Below are 25,473 nucleotides of genomic sequence, written 5' to 3'. Positions count from 1 at the left end.
AGATGTGTCTCTACTCACTATGCAGATTAAAAGTGGAAGTCCTGATGACATCATCCCAGCAAGACTCATGCCCACCTTGTTGGAAATTCTATCCCCCACTTTTGAAAAACTTATCAACTTATCCCTGAGTACAGGCTCCGTTCCCAAACAGTGGAAACAGGCCTTAGTTAGGCCTATTAGGAAGAACACCGCAATTCCCTGGACCGATCTATCAAACCTTAGACCAATCTCCCTGTTACCATTCTTAGGAAAGCTCACTAAGAAATATGTCAATCGTCACTTATCCAGCTACATTGAGATAGCTGGCGGCCTAGACTACTCTCAATCTGGGTTTAGGCCAAAACACAGTACAGAGTCCACCCTCCTGTCTGTTACTGACGACCTGCATATGTTTCAGGACAAAGGCTACTCAGTAATTCTGGTGTTATTAGACCTGTTGGCAGTGTTCGACACCGTGTCACACAACCTCCTTATTGACCGGTTGTCGAACGTAGGGATTAAGAACAAGGCCCTTGCCTGGCTAAGGAGTTTTCTTACCGATCGCACCCAGACTGTCACCATGGGTGAATATCGATCAACAGAGGTAGAGATTACAAAAGGGGTGCCACAGGGCTCCTGTTTGAGCCCAACACTTTTTAACATCTACGTGGCACCCCTGGCAAGAGTGATGCGCAAATTTGGTTTCATTCCCGTGTCATATGCGGATGACACGCAGCTCCTCTTTCCCTTTCAAAAACTCACCACTGAAATAAGAAACTCCTTCTCCGCTGGCATGAAAGCCGTCGCACAGTGGATGTCCACCAACTACCTACAGTGCAATGTCAACAAGACGGAAGTAATGCTGTTTGGAGATGCCAAATTACTGTGGACCCCAGATTGGTGGCCGTCTGATCTTGGTAATGTCCCAGAGCCCAAACAGGTCGTTAAAAATCTGGGGATTCGTCTTTCACTCAAACAGCATAGTAACATGGTAGCTGGCTCATGCTTTCACACCATCAGCATGATGCGCAGAATCTTTCCCCTGTTACTAGATTCTTTCAGAAAAACCCTAGTGCAAGCCCTCATACTGAGTCGCATCGACTATTGCAACGGATTGCTCCTCTCCGCTAATGAAGGAGTCCTGGATAGACTCCAGGTGGTCCAGAATACGGCAGCTTGCCTTGTCCTAAATGCCCCTCCCAGAACAGCATCAAAACCTCTCCTTGACAAACTGCATTGGTTGAGTATTCGACAAAGGGCCAAATTTAAGATATGCTGCATTATCCACAAATGCTTAAACGGACATGGCCCGACCTACCTGGAACAGAAATTCACCCCCTATACTCCCTCCAGATCACTGAGATCTAGCGAAAATCTTTTGTTGGCAGTACCTCGTGTTAAAAAAACCAGACACGGAGGGAAAGCACTATCTGTTGCAGGGCCCACACTGTGGAACAAACTTCCTCTGGCCCTTAAGCTATGCACAGATCATCTAAAATTCAGGAAACAACTGAAAACTCTGCTGTTTACCAATAAAATCTAGTCCCATGCCTCTTCCTCTGCTTATCTGTTGAAATCTTATTTGGTACCAAAGCGCAGAGATACTCCAGTTGGAGTCGATTCCAGCGCTATATAAACTCACAAATAAATAAATAAATAAATAAAAATAAATGAGGAATACGAGGAGACAGATGAGGCGGAGGAAGGAGAAACGGATAACTCTGCCTCTGGTACTTCTTTGGATGTGGCAAAACATCGGGTTAGCCGAAAAGATAAAGCAAAATTGAGAATTAAAATAAAGACTAGGAGCAAGAAAGGGAAAGTGGGTATGGCGGATAGCTTACCAGTTAACATCATTGCTCCTGCCCCCAAAAAGACTCTTCTCATTGATAAAAGCCCCTTGAGGAAATGGATGCTGGCTAAAGGGTTAGTCAAGAGAATGACTTTACGGCTATCTGGCACTAGCCCACCAATACCTGAAACTGAGAAAAGCTGCTCTGGCCCCAGCTTGACCCCATGAGCCTCTGGGGGTGAACTAGTGCTTCCACCTGAAGGCTCCAACTCGGTTCTCCCAAAGTCACCAGCAGCACCTCTAGACCCGACCTCTAAAACTACTACGGCCTCTGCTACCTCCTTGGATTTATCTGGCCATCCAGCCGGTCCATCGGTGTTGAGGTCCCCGGACTTAACAACATTAATTGGCCCAGTTCCACCCCAACTTGACATCTTTGGAGAACAAAATTCTATCTCTTCTCCTTTAGATGTTATCTTGCAAACCCTAACTAATCACAGAGATGAAGCGCAAGAGCACTTTCTCCAACTCTGAGAGGACAATACTAAGTTACAAAATTCACTATCAGAGATGGCTTCCAAACTAGGAGGGATTTCTAAGGACATTAAAGATCTCCAACAAAGGGTCATCAACGTTGAAGAGGGATCCGTACGAATGGAATCCTCTTTGTCTCAACATGATGAACAGATAATTGCCCTACAACTCAAGGTGGATGATTTAGAGAATCGCTAAAGGCGATCCAATCTAAGACTCTTTGGCATTCCTGAGGGTTCAGAAGGATCAGATGCTAGGGCGTTCATAGTCAAGTTATTACAGAAAGCTTTTCCTGACCTAGCTGACTGGGATTGCGATTCCCAGGTTCAAAGAGCCCATCGTCTCCCCTTAGTCCAGAGAAACAGGGAGGGTAAATTTCCTAGACCTTTCCTACTTTGCTTTGGTAATTTTCTTTTAAGACAGGCTATCTCCTTGAAAGCATGCCCTAATTCTCCTGTCGTTTTTGAGAATCTGTCTTTATTCGTACGCTCTGATTTGAGCAAAGCTACTAAGGACAGGAGATGGAAGTTAAAGAAATGTATCGACCCTATTAAATCCATCGGTGCGCAAGGGTTCTTACAGGAACCAGCCCGTCTTAAAATTATCAAAGGAGGTCATACCTATCTCTTGTCCGACGAGAAGGAAGCTGAAAAGGTGCTATCTAAGTTCGGCTAGGGGCTATGTCCGCAATTTTGGATGGAAAAAGTGGGGTGGTTAGGTGGCTCTTGGGCTGCTTCTCTCTGTGCTGCCTTATCAGTGGCAGCAGTTGCGCGGGGGGGTTTCCTTCACTTGGGAGAGAGGGAGAGGGGCGTGGGGGGTGGGGGCAGCCTCTCCGAAGCTGGGTAGGTGTGGGTGGGATATAAATGATAAAAGTAACAGCACGAGTGGGGTCCTTTGTTTATTGGATCAAGATGAAGGGAAGGAGTTGTTTTGGGTTCTTTTTTTCTTGTTTTGTGCAGAATGGTAAAATTGGGTTAATTTATGTGCCCAGATGAATAAAATAAAATGTCTAGCCTGGAATGTTTCGGGCCTTAATAGTAAGAACAAAAGACGTCTAATTTCTGAAGAACTTAGACTTTATGACCCTCAGCTTGTCTTTTTATCAGAGACTCACATTGCCTATAAAGATAGGAAGCTATTAAATCACTTGGGTTATGATACTATAGTTTGTTCCACCCAACAAATATTAACCCTAGGAGTTGCTATCCTCAAGGATAAACGATTTAGAATTGAAATACATAAAACTGCTACGGATAAAAATGGTAGATGGGCCATTGCACAAATATCTTAATAGTATAGTAAATATTTGCTTTGTGTCATTTACGGGTCAAATTTTGACGATGATTCTGTTTTTGATCAATTGAATGTAGAGCTTCTGGGGTGGGAAGGGGAACTCATTATTATGGGGGATTTTAATTGTACCATGAGCCATCAATTAGACATTACGAGGCAGGGCACCTCTCAGCGTATGCAAAAAGTCTGTGCTGCAATCTTGATATTAGTCGGATTCACAATGTTAAAGATGTATGGCGTACTATCTATCAAAACATACCTGGCTATACGTATTATTCGGCGCCCCACAAACTCTGTTCTCGCATCGATATGGCCTGGGCCACGGATATCATTATACAATCTAGCTCCATGGAGATCGGCCCACGGGTCTCCTCGGCCCATAATCCAATACTACTGATATTTAATAATCCCCAGGTTCAAACAGCCCCCAGAAGTTTCTCTTATCCCCGTTATTTATTTTCTGATTCAGATTATATCTCACAGCTTAAATCACCTCTTATGGAATTTATGGAAATCAATCTTCATTCTACATCCTACATAATTGTTTGGGACGCTCTAAAGGCTAGTATTAGGGGGTTTACCCAACAATATATTTTCAAACAGAACTCAGAGCGACGAAACACTAATGCTAAACTGATTTCTAATATTTTAGCTCAAGAATTACTCTTGGCGGACGCTCTATGAACTGGCTCTTCTAATGTGGTCGAATTGGGATTGACACTCACTACTTATAGATCAAATTTAAAAACAATTTTCTTTGAAAAAAGTAGTGCCAAATTATACAAATTAAAAATCTCTCAATATGAAGGGGGGGATAAAATTGGGAAAATGTTGGCCTACAAAGTGGCAGATGACAGAGCTCAGACCTTAATAAAGAGTATTAGAGGCCCTAACAATATCAAATGTAATCAGCTGGCGCAGATTTTGGCTCAATTTGTTGAATATTTATAAAAACCTATGCAATCCCGTGCATCAACCTAGTTCACTGGATTTTTTAGATTATTTACACAATAACATTAAGGATAAACATAACACCCAAGGATTGGACCAACTATCGGAAGACATTACTCTGCTCGAGATTAGGCAAGCCATATTATCTCTGCCATCAAGTAAAGCAGCGGGGGAAGATACTCTTCCAATTGAACTGTATAAAATATGCATTGAGGAATTAATTCCCCTCTTTTCCCAGGTGGTCCAATCTATTGGAGTTACTGGGCAGGCTCCTAAATCATGGAACATAGCAAAAAAAAGAATTTTTCCTAAAGAAAGATAAACCAGCAGATGAGTGTGGGTCCTATAGACCCATCTCACTTATTAACACCGACGCCAAGATTTTCGCTAAGATTTTGGCAAGTAGACTGGCTCCGTATATCCCAAAGATTGTTAATCCACAACAGCATGGATTAGTATTAGGTAGGGACACAACGACCCATGTTAACACAGCTATTACTGTTTTTGATATGGCTGAGATAGAGTCCACCCCACTCGGCATGATTTTATTAGATGCTGAAAAGGCTTTTGACCGAGTGGAGTGGGACTATCTCTGGTCGGTAATGTCCTTTTTGGGATTTAAGGGTCAATTGGTCAGGTGGATAAGAGCCTTATATGATAGACCTACCGCCAGTATAAGCTACGCTGGCCTGTCTTCATCTATATTTTCTATCTCACGGGGCACCAGGCAGGGGTGCCCGTTATCACCCCTACTGTTTGCCCTCTCAATGGAACCCTTTTTAGCTGCTCTCCAATCTCAGGCACAAATAATCCCATATACATCTGGACTGCATACATTGAAAATTACAGCTTATGCGGACGACATAGCTATATATTCCACTAATGTCATAGAAGCACTGGCGGGTATTACCATTGAGGCGGATAGATTTAGCACTGTTTCAGGCTATAAGCTTAATATAAATAAAACACAAATAGTGGCCAACTATAAACTACAGGCCTTTGTCTCTGGAATCTGTCAAGCTGCCAATTACTTAGGGGTCAAAATCTCTGCTAAAATTAGTGATATCATTACAGTAAATTACGATGCTTTAGTGAAATCAACTGCTGTCTTACTTAAAAAATGGCATAAATTACCCTTAAATATCATAAGCAGAATTAACCTGATAAAAATGAAAGTATTACCAAAGTTTCTCTATCTTTTTCGATCTATACCGTTGGCTTTAAACAGCTCTTTTTTTAAGAAGCTTCATGGAATGTTTAGCAGTTTCATCTGGGGCTATAGGAAAGCATGTAGATCTCTAAAGCTACTTAAAGGTTCTTTAGATACAGGAGTTCTCAACTTTCCAGATTTCAAATTATACTTTTGGGCTACTTTTATTAGTCGTCAGCGCTCTTTGCTTAATCCAGAAATGCAACTTTTCTATCATACTATTTTGTTAAAATCAGATGCCAGAATGTTTTTGCTAACACTGAACGACCCCAATTATTTTAAAAGGGTCAGATTTAAGACTGCAAGGGATATTGCGAAAATATGGTTTAATATTTTGTCTTTCTGTAAAACTTCTTTTTTTCACCCTAAATTACCGCTCTGGGGAAACCCGGGATTTTTAATGATGGTCAAGCAAAATCATGGCCTGTTTTCGGAATTGTTACATTAGCGGATCTCTACGGTGCTCAGGGCTTTCTAGACTTTGTCGCACTAAAAAATATATATAACTTGACCGAGGAAATGAGGTTTAAATATATGCAAATTTATGACTTTTTGATTCGTAAGAGGAAAATCTTAGAGGTTGTAGATTCGGATATTTGGAATTATTTATATTCATCCAAAACAAAATCTCTGATCAGTGATGGGTATAGTTGCTTTGTTTCATATAAGATTGATGACTGCTCCAAATTGGCAGAGAAATGGAGCCTGAAATTGAGACTTCCGATTAATTCTAACCAGATCGCTCATTCTCTCTCAAATTTGAATAATTTGGTGCAGTAATCAAGTCTACGACTGCAATAATTCAAAACGACTTGTATGTTATACTATACCCCTGAAATGATCCTCAAATGGTCGGCAAATACTCTAACTAGCGATCGCACGAAATGCCCTAAATGTGCTCAGGTAGGTGCTAATATAGAGCACATGTTGTTTTCCTGCCCCGTTCTAAATGATTTTTGGCTTGCCTTTGATCGAGCGCTGAAACTAAAACTGGCCAGACCACCTTCTCTTTCATCTTCTCTAATATTATTAGATATACATGATGTCCTCCTCCCCCAACAGCCCTTAATAACTATCTTATTATCCTGTGCAAAATTGACCATTGCTCGTGCTTGGATTTCTCCTCAGCCTCCACACATAATGGAATGGTGGGCCCTGGTCAATGAAATTTATAACATGGAGGTGGCTCTGGCTAGGCTTAGAGGGGTTCGATCTTTATGTAAATTTGAAAAAATTTGGGGTAATTTTATTTAGAATGTTATAGTACTAAACCTTTTCAGATTTATAACTAAATATGTTATTTTGAGGTCCTTTGTAATATTTCTCTCTTTTGCCATATTATATGTATTATGTTCAAGATGACTCTTCCCTTTTAAGTTATGATATGATCTGTCTTGTCTTTGTTTATATATTTTTCTTTTCCACTTCTCTTGCTGTTAATAAAAAAAATAAAAAAAATAAAAGAATCTGAGAGAAAGGTAGAACATAACAGAAATCGAGGAGACAGTACAAATCATAAAATAGAACAAAAAGACAATATATGTTTTACAAATGACGACTTTAAAACATACCTACAACACAAGACGAAGTGAGTGGTGGCAACACCAGAAGATGAAGACAACATCACCTGAATTACACTGAACCTCAGAAGGACCAGGGATAAGACATCAACATATAGGAGACACAACAGGGGAAGCAAGTGAAGGAAAAGTACTATACCTGTATAAAAAAGAAAGAAAGCAATATAGACAAGAAAATACTTGAAGAGATATTAAAAAGAGAAAATAGGCAAGACACCCTAATGCAGTGAGCATTACAAAACTACAAGCAAAACAACAATCAATGAATTACATAAACAAGAAACAGTCAGACAAGACAAAGCAAAGTAACAAATCAAATAGGGTTTGAAGTGTCCTTAGCAACAGCTCCATGTTGACGAAGGTATTCCTGCAGTATGAATGGATCATCAAATGTGGTAGTCTTTTCTTTATGGGTGACCTTCAAAATGCAGGGAGGGAGGATTAGTCCAAATCTGACATTTAGAGAACGCAGTTGTGGTCGAAGATCAAGAACTTTTTTGCGACAGTCAGCTGTAACTTGTTTTTTGGACTTGACTACAGACAGGACTTGCAAAAGGTCTGTATATTGCAGGAAAAACATGATGACTCCACAAGGTTTTGCAGAAATCTTGCGACCTAGTCTGTGAGCCCTTTGAATGTCAAGAGAAAACCCCGTTTTTGGTATTTGCGTAAAACTTTATTTAAAATTGTTTCCCCTGTTTTTAACCACGCCGGCCACGCATACCTGCATTTCTGTCCTCCCACACGCACTCTAATTGGTTTAACCACCACTCTTTGCGGGTCCAGCGCCCACGTCTCGTTGGCGGCCATTTCTGATTGGGGAAGAGGGTGCACGCGCTAGTCCTCTCTCTAGGAGGCGACCAGGGCATAAATACAGGCAAACCAGGTCAGTGCACTCTTGACAGCCAGCGCATTACATGCAGCGCTTTATTCGCAGCTCGACCATGATTGCTGCTCTTTGAGCTTTTAAAAACCCCGTTTTTGGTATTTGCGTAAAACTTTATTTAAAATTGTTTCCCCTGTTTTTAACCACGCCGGCCACGCATACCTGCATTTCTGTCCTCCCACACGCACTCTAATTGGTTTAACCACCGCTCTTTGCGGGTACAGCGCCCACGTCTCGTTGGCGGCCATTTCTGATTGGGGAAGAGGGTGCACGCGCTAGTCCTCTCTCTAGGAGGCGACCAGGGCATAAATACAGCCATGACCACGCGCAGCGGGGACGCGCAGCGGGGATGCCGCAATATCGCCGGAGTTTCGCCAGAGTCAAGCCCGTCTGTGCCCGTCCGGGCCCAGACGGGCCTAGGGCATGTCACTCTGCTCAATCCATCTGGGCCTCTGGCCTCCTTCTACAGGTATTCACGGGAGTCTCTGCTCTCGTTACGCGCGCCTAAACATCCCAGTTGCTGCTATTATTGGGCTGAGGGTACTGCATTCAAACATTGTCTTGGGTGTCGCCCTTATATTATCTGCATGAACCAGGATTCATTCGCTATGGCTCTGCTTAATTGCAGGTCACTGCCTTGTCACGCTATGGAAATTCACTCCCTCCTTTTGGACTACAGTTTGGATGCTTTGTTCCTGACGGAAACGTGGTTGACCACGTGTTCTGGTCCTGACATTGTCAACGCTCTCCCTCCGGGATACCTCATTTTCCATCTTGATAGGCCGGATGGGAGAGGGGGTGGAGTGGCCATTGTTTATAGAGACACATTCGTATGCAAAGTGGTATATTGCGGCATTAATAACTCTGAAGGCTGTCAATTCTCCCTTTGCATATCTTCTACTGTCTCCATCTCTGGCCTCCTTGTGTATCGGCCTCCCGCTACGCTGGGGAATTTTGTAGACTCCCTCATTGAGGCTGTGATTCCACTGGCTGCCGCCTCTTCCAACTTTGTTATTCTTGGGGACTTTAACCTACATTTTGATGACCCCAATGATGTAGTAGCAAGAGATTTACGAAGTTTGCTTAGTGCACTGGACTTACATCTTGCTAATGTGGGAGTCACTCACAATAGAGCTTGAGCTTGATGCGGTCTTTGCCAACTCTGCGAACCTGCAAGCTCTCCAGATGTTGGCTTTCCCCTGGACGGATCACTACCTTATTCTGTTTAGATGGCAGCTGGGGAACCGGAGAGACCCCGTACCCAGGCAACATACTGTAGAACGACTTTGGTCGAAGCTGCCGGTGGACAGCTGGGCGGCAGAGTTAGTTAGAATTTGTCCTCACCTTGTAGCTGACCCCACTATCGCTGATCAACATATGGGCGAATGGATGACTAACTCTCTGGACTCACTGATTCCTAATAAAAGGAGGCTTGTCAGGGAGAGAAGAATTGGTTCTGCTCCCTGGTATACCCCCGAACTGTAAAAGGCTTGAACGTGCATGGAGGAGAGAGCAGACGGAACAAAGTCGGGCAAATTATAAAAGAGAGATGAGGAAGTATAAAAGTGCATTGAAGGATGCTAAAAGGAATTTCTTTAGCGATAGGATTGAGAGGGCAAGTAATTCTCCAGGAGAATCCTTCAAAATTTTTAAGGAACTTCTGAAGGCCCCGGTCCCGCCAGTCGTGTATGATAATCCTAAAGAAAAATGTGAAGAACTGGCTGACTTCTTCCATTCAAAAATAGAGAAGATATTATCCTCCCTGCCCGCGATCCCTCAAATCCCTGAGCTGGCTGCTAGTCCAATAAGATGCCCGGCTGAGCTAGCCTCCTTCGGCCCTTTCTCAGAAGAGGAGGTTATAAAAGTACTGACAGAGATGAAGAGTGGATCTCCGAGTGACCCAGTGCCCATGAAATACCTCAAGCTTGTGGCTAACACTCTGTCAACTCCACTGGCTGACCTTATTAATCTTTCACTCTCTCATGGTACAGTGCCCCAGAGATGGAAAAAGGCAGTAGTAAAAGCCTTATTGAAAAAAACAGGATTGGATCCATCCAACTTGACCAACTTCAGGCCAATTTCACTTCTGCCTGGGTTCTCAAAAGTTGCAGTGAAGCTGGTCAACCGTCAGCTCTCTTATCATCTAGAGTCCAACCACCTGTTGGGAGACTCCCAGACTGGTTTCCGCCCCGGCCAGGGAACGGACATAGCCCTACTGGCAGTAGTGGAGGAAGCAAGGAGCACTCTTGATACAGGAGGGTCAGTGGCAGTGATCCTCCTGGACTTGAGTGCTGCCTTTGACACCGTGAGTCATCAGGTGCTCCTCCAACGTCTGTCAGAGGTAGGTGTTTCAGGGACGGCCCTAAAATGGTTGGAATCTTTTCTTTCCAACCGTTTTTACCAAGTCTGGGAAGGGGAAGAGCAGTCGACCCTATTCCCTCTTCAATGTGGAGTCCCGCAGGGCTCATCGCTGAGCCCTACCTTATTTAATATATACATGACTCCACTTGAAAAAGTGGTCACCCCCTCAGGGGTGAAGATCATCAGCTGGTGGTGGGCCTCACTCAGTTGGCGGAACAACCTGAAGTTTTACACGACTGCCTTGCTAATGTCTATCGCTGGATGTCTCACTCTGCCTTAAAGCTTAATGGAGGAAAAACCGAGCTGATGCTCCTGGGTAATTCCAGCCCCTACATTATTGCTAGTTGTTGGCCCCGGTCTCTGGGTGACCCACCATCTCCCAAGAAGGAGATCAAGACCTTGGGAGTGTGGTTGGAGGAAGATCTGTCCTTTAGGACCCAAGCCAGGAAGACCGCGGGGGTTTGTTTTGGTCTGCTGCGGTCAGCCCGTAAGGTGTTACCACTGCTTCCTGATCCAGCAAGGAAACTTTTGATGCGTGGTTTAATCCTATCGAGGCTCGACTATGGGAACGCGCTGTTCCTCGGTGCTCCTGAAGCGACCTTTAAAACCCTCCAACAGGTGCAAAATGCAGTTGCGAGAGTCCTTATGGATGTTCCCAGAAGGCAGTCTGCCGCCCCGGCCCTCAAAACGCTTCACTGGCTCCCCGTGAAGGAGCGGGTGAAATTTAAAGCGCTATGCACGGCCCACAAAATTCTGCATGGCAAGGGCCCCCCCATCCTTTTTAACATGGCCCGTCCTTATAAGCCCACACGTCTTTTGCGCTCGGACCAAAAACATCTTTTGCAGTCAGCGAGAGTAAGGAGAGTTCGTTCTGGGGGCAGGCGTTTCTCTGTGCAGGTGGCGACTCTGTGGAATTCTCTGCCCCTCAAGATTCGCTCAGAGCCCAAGATCCTACTGTTTAGAAAACTTCTCAAGACCTATTTGTTCCCACAGTAGTGATTAGATTGAGCCTCTCCTTTTGGTCTGTTTCGCGCCGGGATGCCCCCGGGTAAGCTGAGCGCGTTATAAATTTCATATAATAATAATAATAATAAGATAATTCCAAGAGCTTAGGCAAGAATGTTGGAAAGAAAACGGTTGGGTTGAAACCCTCACTCTTTTCTGGAAGACCATAAATTCAAAGATTGTTTCCTCAATTTTGATTTTCTAAATCCTCTGGTTGTTTGTTAAGTAGAGATATTTCAGACTCCATAATTGAAATACGATAACAAGAGACCTGAAGAGAGTCCAACAAAGACCATTTATCATCCAGATATTGCAAAGTTATAGTGGTTTCCTCCATGAAGGGCTTCAAAGCATGAATTTCTTCAAGGATTGTATCCATAGATGCTGAAGATGAGTTCACTGGAGAAGGAGGATCCTTTTTCTGCCGTTTGGTAGAAATCGCAGGTAGTTTGCTTGAAAGATGTGATTTTGGAATGGTGCCTGTTGGATGATCAAGTTTCTGAGGAAAAATGCCCTCCATGTCATTGGGAGCCGAGTCAGAGTCTGATTGCATAGTAGGTTTAGAAGACTTATTCAGCTTGAGGTTTCATAGTCTCCCCATACAAGAACCTAAGGAAATGTAATAAACAATATTAGCTTTTGAATGTTTGAAAAACAAAACAGCAGAGTCAGGTGTCTTGTGAGGATAAGAGAGAATCAGATCTGAATGGAAATTGTAGGGTCCACCTTCCTAATACCTAAGCTCCTTAGATAAGCCTATTGCGTATAAGCAAAAAGAATGCTAAAAGCAGAAAAAGGAGTCAAAATATTTCACTGATATATAATCAACATAAACTGAAAATCACAGTCTTTTGTACCCCTGACAGAAAGACAGTGTGTAGGACACCCAAAAATCGAGATTCAAGTTAAAATCTCAAAAAGAAAGTCATATCATATTTAGAAGCCATGATGGCAGGGGAGGGGACTCACATAAGGCTGCATCACAGTTAAAATGGTTGACTTTATGAGGAAAAACGGCACACGTCTTCAAAAGTGCCAAAAAAGGGGTAAAACTGCAGGTAAAGAGTCCAAAAGCTTCCTGCAATTAATACAGTTCACAAACCTACATCTTCAATATTGAAGAGAGGTGTCCTCCATTCAATACGGAGCTTCGTAAGAGGTGCCGGCGCGGAGCTCCGGAATTACACCGCCATCTTGGTTGGCATTAAAACTACACACCCCATAACATTTGACTTCTAATACATAATTAATAAATATAAACATTTTACTTTAGGTCTTTTGTTCCTAGTTTAAAATATTATATTTCAATTAATCAACTATTCAATTTAAATGTAAGCAATTAGGGCTGTAGCATTTCTAATATGTAGTTCAAAATTTAAAGTACGTATACCAAATTTATTTCCATCTGGTGGGTATCTTATCTTATGTTCGAAATGTTACAAGTAGTAACTCTACACTCATAAGTTAAGCTTTATCCCCTGGTTTAAGTCAGTGGAGACATAAAAGCATACACTTTGCAGTAAATATACACTTTTACACTGGGAATAGCCTAAGAATTAAATCTACTGCAACTCATGTGTAAGATTACATTTGCGAATAGCCTGCAATATATACAGTTGCATTTACAACCATACATTAGGAATGGGAATGTAATTCAATACTTCACTGTTTATTCTTTTAATAAGTGAGAGGTTTACGGTCTGCAGTACAGCAAAGAACGTTTCTGTCCCTTATCTTAACTTACCCCAGAGAAAGCCCTCCTCTAGGGTAAGGACTGGTATCAAGGAACATGTGCTATTTCCTGAACTGCCCCAGTGTAAACTGCGAAACCTTTCTTATTAATTTGAACCTCAGTGTCAATCTGTCATGATTCTTCATATTCCATATTACACAAGAGCTGGAGCATTATCTATGGTACTGACTCATCAGACTCTAACCCTAAACTCTAAACCTATAATGCTTCAATAGACGGTGTTCATGCCTTACTGATGTGCAGAGACTTCTTGGCATCGCATAGTTGGCACAGATTCCTAATTGTGAGTTGTCAAGAAGGTGGTTTAGTTCTAGGTATTCAGTAAGCTGTTATTGATGGCTTTCTCAAGTACTTAGGCTGGGTAGGGGAGCAGGGAGATCGGTCTGTAATTTTTTAGGAAACAAAATGATATTAGAGTCGCTATTGCCTACCAACAAATCTTTACAAATTGGAAATACAAATCAAACATATCCATTAAAGCATGGTGCTGTCTGCATATACAATTTCCTCACTTGGACTCCAGAACAGAGGATTTATATGGCAATCTCTCACAACATATGTAAACACAGTTAGTGCTCCGTTGATCACTCATCCTGCTCCAGATCCTGCTACTTTCAAACCTATTATATTTCCTTCAAGTAAACACATTAAGTACTTACATTTCCTCTTACTGTCTTTCTGCCATACATTAAGTAACAAACCACAGAGTCAACCACTCACTCATATATGTCCCTCCTGCTTCTCCCAAAAACAAAATTCAATTCAAAATAGATTATTCTTTGTAATGTATTTTAGTTCTATTTCTTTCTTTTTTTCAATACGATTTTTTATATTTGCATGTGTAATTCCTCTGTTTAAACTTATCTTTATATTTGTTATCCATCTCAATTGCAAACTAACAACCGGAGAGTAAAGGTGCACAGACAAAATATCGACTCCAAAATATCGAATGGACAAAATATCGAGTTAAAAATATCGACAACAATAAAATATCGATAACAAAAATATCGTTGGTCAAAATATCAAATAAAATAATGATAAAAAAATATTGAGTACAAAAATATCGACTCAAAAAAATTGACAAGACAAAATATTGATAAATAGTCAAAGTAAAACATATAGATAATATGTAGAAAAAGGTTAAAAAAAATGTTTATTAATAGTAATATAAATTGTAGTTAATGTTTAGGAGCGGGATGTTGGGTTAATAGGGGATAAGGGTGGGGAGTAATTTAATAATAATTAATTAATTAATATATGTTTGTTAATATTTTTAATTAATAATTAATGGGTAATTAATTAATATTAATTAGGTAATTAATTAATATAGTTTTGTACATATTTTTAATTAGTAATTAATTGGTAATTAAATAATATTAATTAGTTAATTACATTAATTAGAGTAATGTATTTATATATATAATTTTTAGTTATTGTTAATTAATTAATTGGGAAAAATTAATATTAATTATTAAATTAAATTAATTACAGCTAATGTGCTAATATATTTACCTTATTGTTATTGTTAATTAATAATTAATTGGTAATTAAATAATATTAATTAATTTTGGGTAAATGAGTATTCTTAGGGTTCAGGGTCAGTTTTGGGTTTTTGGGTAAAGGGGTATTTTTAGGGTTAAGGGTCAGTTTTCAGTTCTTGGGTAAAGGGGTATTCTTTGGGTTCAGGGTCAGTTTTCCCTACTGTTGCACCCACTGGAGTGGGAATAGTAATTTTAACCCCTACGCTATCCAACGCTTTCCCTACGCTTGCACTCCTTGGAGTGGGAATAGTATTTTTTACACTTCTGGTATCGTACGGTAATATAATAGTATTTTATTTAATTATAGTATGTTACTATATATATATGTTTTAACAAATAAGATTGTAATTTTTTTATTTTTTTCATTTATTATTTAATTATTATAAGATAATGTAAGTATTTTTAAGTATATTTTAGTAATTAAATTTGAATATTAATTTAATTTAACACTGTTTTTAATAAAGTCGATATTTTTTACAACTATATTATTGTAAACGATATTTTGTACTCAATATTTTTGTACTTACCTGTTTGTAGATATTTTGACTGTCGATAATTTGTCCATGATATTTTTGCAAGTCGATATTTTGTCCCTCGATATTATTTCAGTGACCCGAGAGTAAAGGTATAATCATTCACTCTCTTACCCCTACTAAATTATTTTTAAACAACAGAAGAGTGAAAGACCAACAAACAACCACAAACAAATATGTGAGGGTTAAGTGGAAGGAAAAGAAAGATAAGGGAACTCAACACATATAAAAAGGATTATTTAAGAACCCTCACTCACCAACCTAGTGGCGACATGCTTCATCACTGGGTTCCCACTGGAAAGACCTAGGGCCCGATGTAGGAGCCCTAATACCGGTCGGAAACGGCAGATTTCGGCCGTTTCCGACCGGTATTAGGGTTTTCTAATGTAGGAGCATGCTTCAAGGCCCATAGGAATCAATGGGGGATACCGATTCTGTATTTACCGAATCGGTAAATACCGAATCTTACAGATTCGGTATTTACCGATTCTGAAATACCTACATGTGCCCCCTTTTATTTTACCACTTCTTAAATACCGAATCGGTAAAATTCGGTATTTTAGAAGTGGTAAAATAGAATTACCTACATCTAGCCCTTATGTCTTTCCAGTGTGCTACAACGCCTGTTTACAGTGGAGCTGGTTCTTGTGTGTGCTGAAGGAGTGAAAAGAAGCCGGATTTTGCTAGGTGAGTGCAAAAAAGTGTAAAATATAAAAAGTGCGAAGTCGTGACTGTCAACTACTCTATTAATAGTCCAACCAGCACTGTTTAAAAACAGTTATGAGTGGAATCATAGGGTTGGTCTCATCTATCAGAGACACCTAGTCCACAGTGAAAATGAATTCAGGTCGACATGTTTCTGCTTTTGGGAGCCCGAGTCGCTCAGCTTTCTTCAGAACCAGATAATGTGATCCTCCAGTGGTGTACACTCCCTAAGGTGCACCCTGCAATGAGGATTTTATTGTTAAAAAGACAAAAAAAGGGTATTTCCCATTATACTCACGGCCCGAAGCCGATCAAACTCAATCAGCAATTTGCTAGGGTCAGGTACCTGTCAGGAAAAAAAAATTCCAAGTTAGAAAAACCATTTACCATAATTACAGTATGATACTGGATAATATCGATCAATCCCTTCACCAAAATATCCAGCCATATGGTGAAAGTCCAGAAATTGGTGTGTAAGTACTCACAGAAGCGAGCACTTTATGCTACTTGTATTTACAATAGCAGGTAATATAGTCTACCTTCAAAATGGTAAATGTATGGTAGATATATGCAGTTTATCGTGCCACTAAGTCTCTGTGGTGACATGTGAAATCCACCGATTTAATTTTTATAAAAAATTTGGAAGTATTTGCTACTAGCAACAAGCTAAAGATGCACTCATTTGAACGAAAGGATGGAGTCTCAAATGGGCTCCATAGGTGAGGGGGATTGTGGGTTGTGGATTAACCCACAGAAGATAGAGAGGTCCACACGCTAACTCACACGAGGAAGGCGATTCTCATTCCACATGGGCTGACGCGATAGAGGGTTTTTTTCACGTCGCATATCTGGAAAACAATCAGCCATGCAAACGTTTTTAGAACACAATCAGCCATGCGAACGTTTTAAGAAAATATTGTTCAAATACCACACTGTCTAGCTTTGAGGGTACTCACATTTTTGCTGACGACTCCCCGCAGACTACCTAGTCTGTCACCACCGCGGCCCGACTGAACGCCGAGAGTGCGCGCTGCTGACAGACGTAGCGTGTAGTGTGGTCACGTGATATGATCACGTGGCCTCGTGTATCAGAAATTTAAAGGGGCCATGTTGTTATTGTCCTCACTCGAGTTGTCTTCAATAGTTGCTAACAGTATGCATATTGTAGTACGAAGCTTTAGTAGAACTATGCTGGTACTTGTAAATATTTAATTTCACGGTCGTTGGATGAACGGTGTTTATGATGTAGTGGTTGCGCCCGATTAGGTTGTTTGGAAAATTAAAGATGTTTCCGCTAAGACTGAACACCAACTGGTGTAATGCTGGAGGGGAAATAACCCTGAGAGGAAATATGTTGATGCTAGTGTCAGGAGAATGACAACCGAGTTTTAGGTGTATGTGTATTAAATGAATACATAATTGATGGAAGGGTAGTGTTCCCATTGTAAGCAAGAGCGAGAGGGGGGTGGGGGGGGGGAAGGGGAAAGTAGAATGTGACCATCATCCCTTCTTTTAGGACGATTCTACTCCCGGTGGTGGAACTATCCTTAGGTTTATTGGAAAGCAGTCTGGGGTGAGGACCTTGTTAAATACTTCATTGAAAATGGATGTTTCATATGCGGGTTAGTCTAAGATATCAGCGTCTTAGCACTGAACCCCAAGTGATGTCATCATTAAGTCCTAAGCGATGGCTGGATAAACGATGGATCCATCGTTGTTCCTTCTCGAAGAGCATTTTTCCGTCACCAGGGACATGTTCTAAAATGGTCCAACGCATGTCGTTTGGCGTGTGATTACTTTCAATGAAGTGGTTTGTAAGCTTGGTCGCATTCCGTTTGCATCGGATACTGCTTCGATGTTCGCAGATTCTGAGCTTGACGTGTCTCGTGGTCATACCAACGTATTTCAAACCACAGGTACAGATGATCAAGTACACTACGTTACTGGTGTTACAGTTGGTATGACTCCGTTGTTCCCACTGCTTACCAGATTCTAAGTTCAGGAACTTGGTGTGGGTGGTTAAATGGCAGATACTGCAGTCCCCACACGGGAAATGACCCGTCACAGCCGGTAATCCCCAAGTAGACAGTACAGTAGGGTCTTGATTTGTCTGTTTCTTAGCTGGGCGTGTATGGACTAGGGAATCTTTCAAACTAGTCGCTCTCTTGTAAGAAAAGAGTGTTTTTTCCCACTTCCGTTTGCTGCTCGTCACAATCTTCCAGTTTTTTTGAATGCTTCGGCTCACCACATTGGACAAACTGTTGTAAGTAGTTACACAGGTTAAAGGGACTTCCTGTTGTGTATTTTAAGACTGCCCTATGAAAGGAATAGACTTACAACAAAAAACTGATTTAGAGGCAGACTGTCATGCCTGCCGATCCACGGAAGCCGTGGTTGGCAAAGACATTGTTGGCGGAAGAGAATGTATCAGGAAAGCGCATGCGCAAGTCTAGCGCATGCGCGCTATCGCTATATAGTTTCCCCTTTCCGTCTCTAAGACGCTTTGCGTTCCCTCCGGGTTTCCTGCATCGCTTCCGGGTCACGGTGGTGGCGTTCGGGCTCCGACGGATTTCCTCTTGGCTCGGTGTCGGTCTTCGGTTCGGGACTCCCTTCTACTGATAAGATAAGTTAGAGAGTTGATTATTATTGTTTCTGGAGTGAACACTCGTCAGTGTTTGCTACTCCGTGTTGTGTCACACGGGAACGTCTTTGTTTACAGACATTGTTGCAGGATTTATTGTTCTCGCTTTATTTTACCTCGGTGAGGTTTATCTCTTTGGTTTAGCGGAGCATTTGATGAGAACTCCTGAAGTGATTACTAACTTCATTTGTATAGACAAAACAGGTACGAGCGATACCTTAAAGATATATAGATGTATTAGACTTTGTATAGGATTCCTGATAATATCCTTTATATTTGCAGGGAATTACTTACTTGATGCTGGAGTTACTTTTGTGGAGAACAGGGAGTCAATATTCATAAAGGCACTGGAAACGTTAGGTACGCTCCATCACCTATACTTATACATATAGGCATTATGTGGGCTCTCCCTTATTGATAACCAATGACCCCTATTTTATAGGAATATACATTGTTCATATATCACCCTACCTACCTTACTGTGAGGCCAACAGAAGGAAGATTGATTACAGGTAGAAGCACTGCAAGTAATCATCAGGTACCATACATCTCTGCTTTATAGCATATACACTCACAGATAGAATTCATCATATTCCTAATCACTCTCTCTTTATCTACAGGAGGGGTTCAGAAGAGACAGTGAGTGTTGACCAGTTCTCTCTGCATCCTGGATTTCGGATTCCTGTGTCTTCCCCATCTTTCCTTGTTTTGTTTCCCTGTGTCCCTGACACTGGCATCTACTCTTTTCACCAAGTATATATATATCATTGGTGTAGAGTGAACCGGTGTGGGGGAGGTCAGGAAAGAGCTTCAACTTCATGGTGTTTCCGAGATATCCTCCTATCAGGCACGACACAGACATATCGGTGGCAGAACTGCAAGCAGAGGAAGTCCTGGGCCCAAGCAGGTTCCCAGTGGAGTTCTTCTGATTGGTGGCCTCCCCTTTGTGTGCCACCTTTGAGGAGGTGTTTAGAACAGGTAAACTCCCAGCAGATACTCATTCAGAAACAATAATACTTGTCCCTAATGCTGGTAAGCCCAGAGACAGGTGTGAGTCCTAATTTACTCATTAAATGCAGATTTAAAATCCTCGCCAAGCTTTTAGCTACTAGACTGAGAAGGATGGTGACAACATTGGCGCATTCAGATCAGAATGGGTTTAAGACGGGTAACTCGACTGCGCAGGCTTCATAATAATCTGGTCATGGTGTAGTCCTCACCCATAGGGAGCGCAATAATTTAGTTGAACGCTAACAAAGTCTTCGACTCCGTGGAATGGCTGTATCTCTTCGAAGCCTTGGAAAAAGTAGGTTTTGGCCCTAGATACTGGAGATTGGTCCGAGTGCTCTATGATAGACCCTGTGCACCAGTGAGGGTTAATGGATGTACCTCCTGATAGTTTTGTTTACATAGAGGCCCGAAATAGGGCTGCAGTTTGTCGCTAGTGAAACTGGCAAAAGAGGGTCTGGCAGAATGGGTAAGGGTGGATGCACAGGTCTGGGGCTTGCTGGGTGGGTCTGGCTGGGAGGAGAGAATATCCCTGTATGCAGATAATATTTTACTATACTTAGCCCACATACCCCTGACCCGTCTTAGGGTGAAGAACATATTTTATGTCTTCCGGGAGGTTTGTTGGTTTGCCATAAACTGGGATAAATTCCATTTTGTTTCCAATAGGCAGCTGGGACCTGGACCAAGCACTGGCCCTACCACTTACAGTGGAAACAGATAAATTTACATATGTGGGGATAAGGATCACCAAGCACTCTGAACTGTATTATGAGATGAACCTGTCCCCGCGCCTAGTGCACCTTGACCAGGATGTTAAGCATTGGCAGTCACTACCGATACCACCATTTGTGAAGGTGGCAATGTTTAAAATGTTGGCTCTCCCCAGTTTCCTATACATCCTTCAGAATTCGCCGTACAGACTCTCTGATGCTTCTTTTGCATGGGTCTACGTATTGGTGCACACCTTGCTGTCGACAGGTGGGCAGCCTAGAGAGGCCCTGCATACCCTTCAATGGTCTAAATAGCCTCCAGTGGTGGATAGCTCTATTTAATATTCAGAAATACTATGAGGCTGCACAGGTCTGTGTGGTTAACCACTAGGCATGTGCCCAATGGGGGGGAAACAGTGTTTTGATTCAATCAACAGGTTATGGGAGAAAGAAGATTTTTACACTGGTTGTACAGCGAAAACTGAACTTGACATTGTGTCTAGCTACCAAAACAGTGGTTAGAACTAGGAGGAAGTTAACCAAGTGAATTGGATGGGAAACTAGGCCGATCCCCAAGAACGCCACAGTAGCTCATATTCAGGCTTCCAAATGAGGCTGCCTGGAAGGGGTATCAGGGTTGTGATAAAATCAGCATTTCGACCCTAGCTGAGGTCTAGGGTGCTAATGGGGTGCTCCTTTTATCTAGTTTGCAAACAGAATAGCAGTTGCCTTCTAAGCAGTGGTAGAAATTTGCCCAATTTAAGCTGGCTTTCATGCACAGTGTTCTCCCCGATGAGGAGAAGCAGGAGGACTCCCTGCTGAGAATGAGATTGCTGGATGGGCCAGTGAGGGAAACATTGATTTCCCTAACATAAGGGACTTTAATGAGAAACACACAACCCCTCTTTGTCCAGCTTGCTGGATAGGTGGTCGCAGGACTATGGGGACCTGGATTATGATGGTTGGTAAGACGTACTCATGTCTCTGGCGAAGGTGGCCATTCCTGCAGCGCTCCTGCTTATTCAAATACAAATTTTCCAAACAGTTTGCTAAACGTGTACACTGCTCCACAGGTTGGGCAGAGTGGCGGATGCCAATAGTCTTAGGGGGTGTGGTCAAGAGTGCATTTTTTATCATAGGCTCTGTACTTGTCTTAGAATTGGGAATTTTCGCGAGGTAATGAGGGGAACGTTGGAAGTTGCAACAGGGATATCCCTGGAGATTCAGCTTGGGCTGACACTGCTGAGTATATGGGGAAGATTGATCACACATGTTATCAGAAGCTTTTGGACAATTTAGGATCCATAGTGGGGAAATGGGACACTTTCTCACCATCAAAACTGGGTGGATGGCATGGATCACTGAAGAAAAATGGAAAAGGAAATGTATCCTTTCAGGGGTGGGGACAGAAACATGAGAACATTTGGGGTCGTTAGATCTCTTGGCTTGATTGAATGTGGGTGAGAACCTGCTGCCTTTTTCTCCTGGGTAAAGTACAAGGAACGGACATCAGTGGATGCCCTGGACTGGAAATGTGGCTGTGCTAGATGCTTGCAGATGATACTGTGCTGTGACAAACTGGATTTGATTTGTCTTATGAATGCAGGATGCAATGCACCATCGTGGGGGAGGGGTTTGGATTATGTTGTAGGTGTTTTGTTAATATTGCCTTAAACTATTTTTTTTAAATTAACTACCATCTATAATCTTTTTAGTCACCTTCACTTCTCTATTTTCATAGATATCGTGAAAGAATCAAGTTTGGGCCCGGATTTACTTAGATGTTATGGGGCACAGCTCTGTATCCAAATTTCTTGTGCTGCAATGTGCAAAGTAGCAAACAGAGCTGAACCACATCTACTGAAGTGAAGCCTAATGGCAACGAATGCTGCTGGCGTCAGGTCCAGCACAAGAGCAGAAACAGGGGCCTCATTTATGACAAGTGAGGCAACGCAGCGTGAAAGCAGTGATGCGGCACTTTTCATTGTGCCCTCCTAGCGACATGATGGATGCGTCATATTTACTATATGATGCATCATGTCGCAAGGAATAGTAGATACGTCAGTTTTACTGATGTATCTGTTGGCGCAAAAATTGCGCATTGCTGGAGTTGTGTCGGAAACGTGACGCAACTCCAGCAATGCGGGGGGCTGGATAAAGCACTGTGTCACCCTTTCGCCTGCTATGAAGCAGGCATAATGTTTTGACGCATTTGCGTCCTAGAATTAGCTCAGTGAAATCTCATGGATTTCACTGCGTCACTTCTACAAGGCTTACTTGCGTGGGAACCCCCCCGCCCTGCATACAATTTACCTGCTGTAGGTATAATGCAACAGGGGGCATGTTTTATGCTACGGATGCATCACAAAAAGTGACGCAATGGCAGCGCAAAACTGCTGCAAGTCCTCATAAATAAGGCCCTGGCTGTCTTGCACGACGCATAAAAGGTGGCCTTCCTAGTGTAGGATTTGCAATGGAAGCATACTTTTCTAGAACAAACTTCTATACATAGACAATGGTAGAAGAGTCGTATGCATGTGTTGTGTGGTGTGTACTGCAGCAAACATGCACTCTGTAGGTGTTTGGGGAACATTTTCCTTATTTGTTCTTGCTTCCACAGGCAGTTAGTAAGTTAGAAGAAAGCCTTCCTTAAAAGATCGCGCAATGAGTCATTAACTGTGGGTATATGCAGCAGTCTGTCCTTGAATCACACCCCTGAAGCACATCAGCACTAGTGGGTTGGGCGCAGTGAAAATGCGATATTTCAGCATAAATCACCATTTGCGCTGGAAAGTAAATGCTGCTGTTAGTAAATAAGAGCCACAATGTTGCTGTAAAGTATAACAAATGGTCAGTCCTCCAATAAATTACACACAGCTTCTGGTGCATACATAAGTGAATTCCTCAGAATATCACATAATCATCATCATCTTAATTCTCTGTGTTTGACATGTTTGAGTTTGCCCAGCAATGTAGATTGCGTCCATCTTCTACTGTCTGTAGGTATTAATGCTGGATTAGTCCCTGCCACGATAGGAAGCAGAGTAGGAGGCTAGTATCCAAAGGTTCCTCCAAAAGTAGTAATGGATCATCCTCTAAACGACCAAAAAAACATGTGAAGTTAAATAAATCGCCCTTTTATTTTAATTCATATAATTATTAATCTCTCACTTACAGCATAATTACTCCCTATTATCTAACTTTCTCAAATACACCAGGTCCAAAGAGCAACACAAAAAGCAATACCAAAATATTAGGCTTAAATGCATTTATTTCAAGAGTATTTTTTAAGCAGTACTTTTCTAAAGCATCCTTTGCACAATATTTACCTTACCCCATATAATTAGTTCAGTTATACTAACTGACAGCTTATTATGCATGCCCCACTTGTAGATCTGACTGACAGTACAGCTGTCTGCATACCTGTTAATACCTCTCCCTTAAAGTATGGTTTGAGCGGGCTTCGGCTTCCTCTGGAGGAATATTTTTCCTTTCCCTACTGCCAGTAACGCATAGTGTATTATTCCGCCTCCCTCCTGCTGCGCATAAGTGATTATCTGCATCTCAAAAATGCACTTGCCGTCGCACATTAAGGGCCAGATGTAGGTAATTCATATTTACCGACTCTTAAATACCGAGTTTTACCGATTCGGTATTTAAGAGTCTGTAAATATGAAGGGGGGAGATGTAGGTAATTCCAAATTGAGAATTACCGAATCGGTAGGATTCGGTATTTACTGATTCGGTAAATACCGAATCGGTATTACCCATTGATTCCTATGGGCCATCCTGCAAGGGTGCAGGGGGTGTCACTTTGACACCCTCTACCACCCCAATTCCGGACTTGTGTGCCATGTGGCACACAGACATGCCCTAAGGGCATGTCTGTGTGTCACATTGCACAGGTGTGCATGCACACATGTGCATGCACACCAGGATTCGGTATTTTACCACCCAATTGGATTGGGTGGTAAAATACCGAATCTGAAAGGCCTTTGAGACTCAGAAGAGTCCCACCTACATCTGGGTTTTACCGAATCGGTAAAATTACCGATTCGGTATTTTACAGAATCGGTAAATTTACCGATTCGGTAAATTTACTGAATCTGTAAAACGATGCCCCTACATCCTAATCACCAAATACCGACCGGTAACGGCCGAATTCGGCCGTTACTGACCGGTATTTGGGCTCCTACATCTGGCCCTAAATGATTTAGGGCCATATGTAGGTAATTTTTGTTTTGCGATTCGCAATTTGTGTTTTTTTCTAAATTGAAATTAGAGAATCGTAAAACGAAATGTAGGTAGGATTAGCAAATTTTTTGCGAATCTCAATTATTCCTTATTTTCGAATCGCAATTTGAGATTCCCAAATAAGGAATACCTTCTCATTTATTCATGTGGGCTAGAAGGCCCATAGGAATGAATTGGAAGACATTCTCAATTTGCGATTCTCAATTAGAGAATCGCAAATTGAGAATGCAATTTCAGGGTTGCAACTGTGTCAATAGGACTCCCTGTTGCACCCCTGAAATTAACATGTATGCACATGTGGCCCACATACATGACATAAGGGCATGTATGTGACCCACATGGCACTTTGAAAAATGCCAAAAAGTTTATTTTTCAAAGACATCACAATTTACCACCAACCTGAAGTTGGTGGTATTTTGCGATTCCTTAAGCCACAATTCGCACAACTTGGGTGCCTCCTACATTGCATTTAAGGAATCGCAATTTGCAATTCCTTAAATGCAATTGCAAAATAAGGAATCCCAAATTTTGCGATTCCTTATTTTAGTGTGTGGCTTTTTGTGTGCTACATAGCACACTGCCCAAATTGTGATGGCAAACTGTGAAATTCTACGAATTTCAGCATTTGCAATCGCAATGGGGCTACCTACATATGGCCCTTAACTTATACATGCATGGTATGGAGAAATAGTCCTTGTTTTGCTTTGCTTTTACACTGCAGCAAGCAGTTTTAA

Source organism: Lissotriton vulgaris, chromosome 4_1 (assembly GCF_964263255.1).
Source record: "Lissotriton vulgaris chromosome 4_1, aLisVul1.2, whole genome shotgun sequence".
In the NCBI taxonomy this organism is placed as follows: domain Eukaryota; kingdom Metazoa; phylum Chordata; class Amphibia; order Caudata; family Salamandridae; genus Lissotriton; species Lissotriton vulgaris.
Note: the sequence above shows the minus strand (reverse complement) of the source record.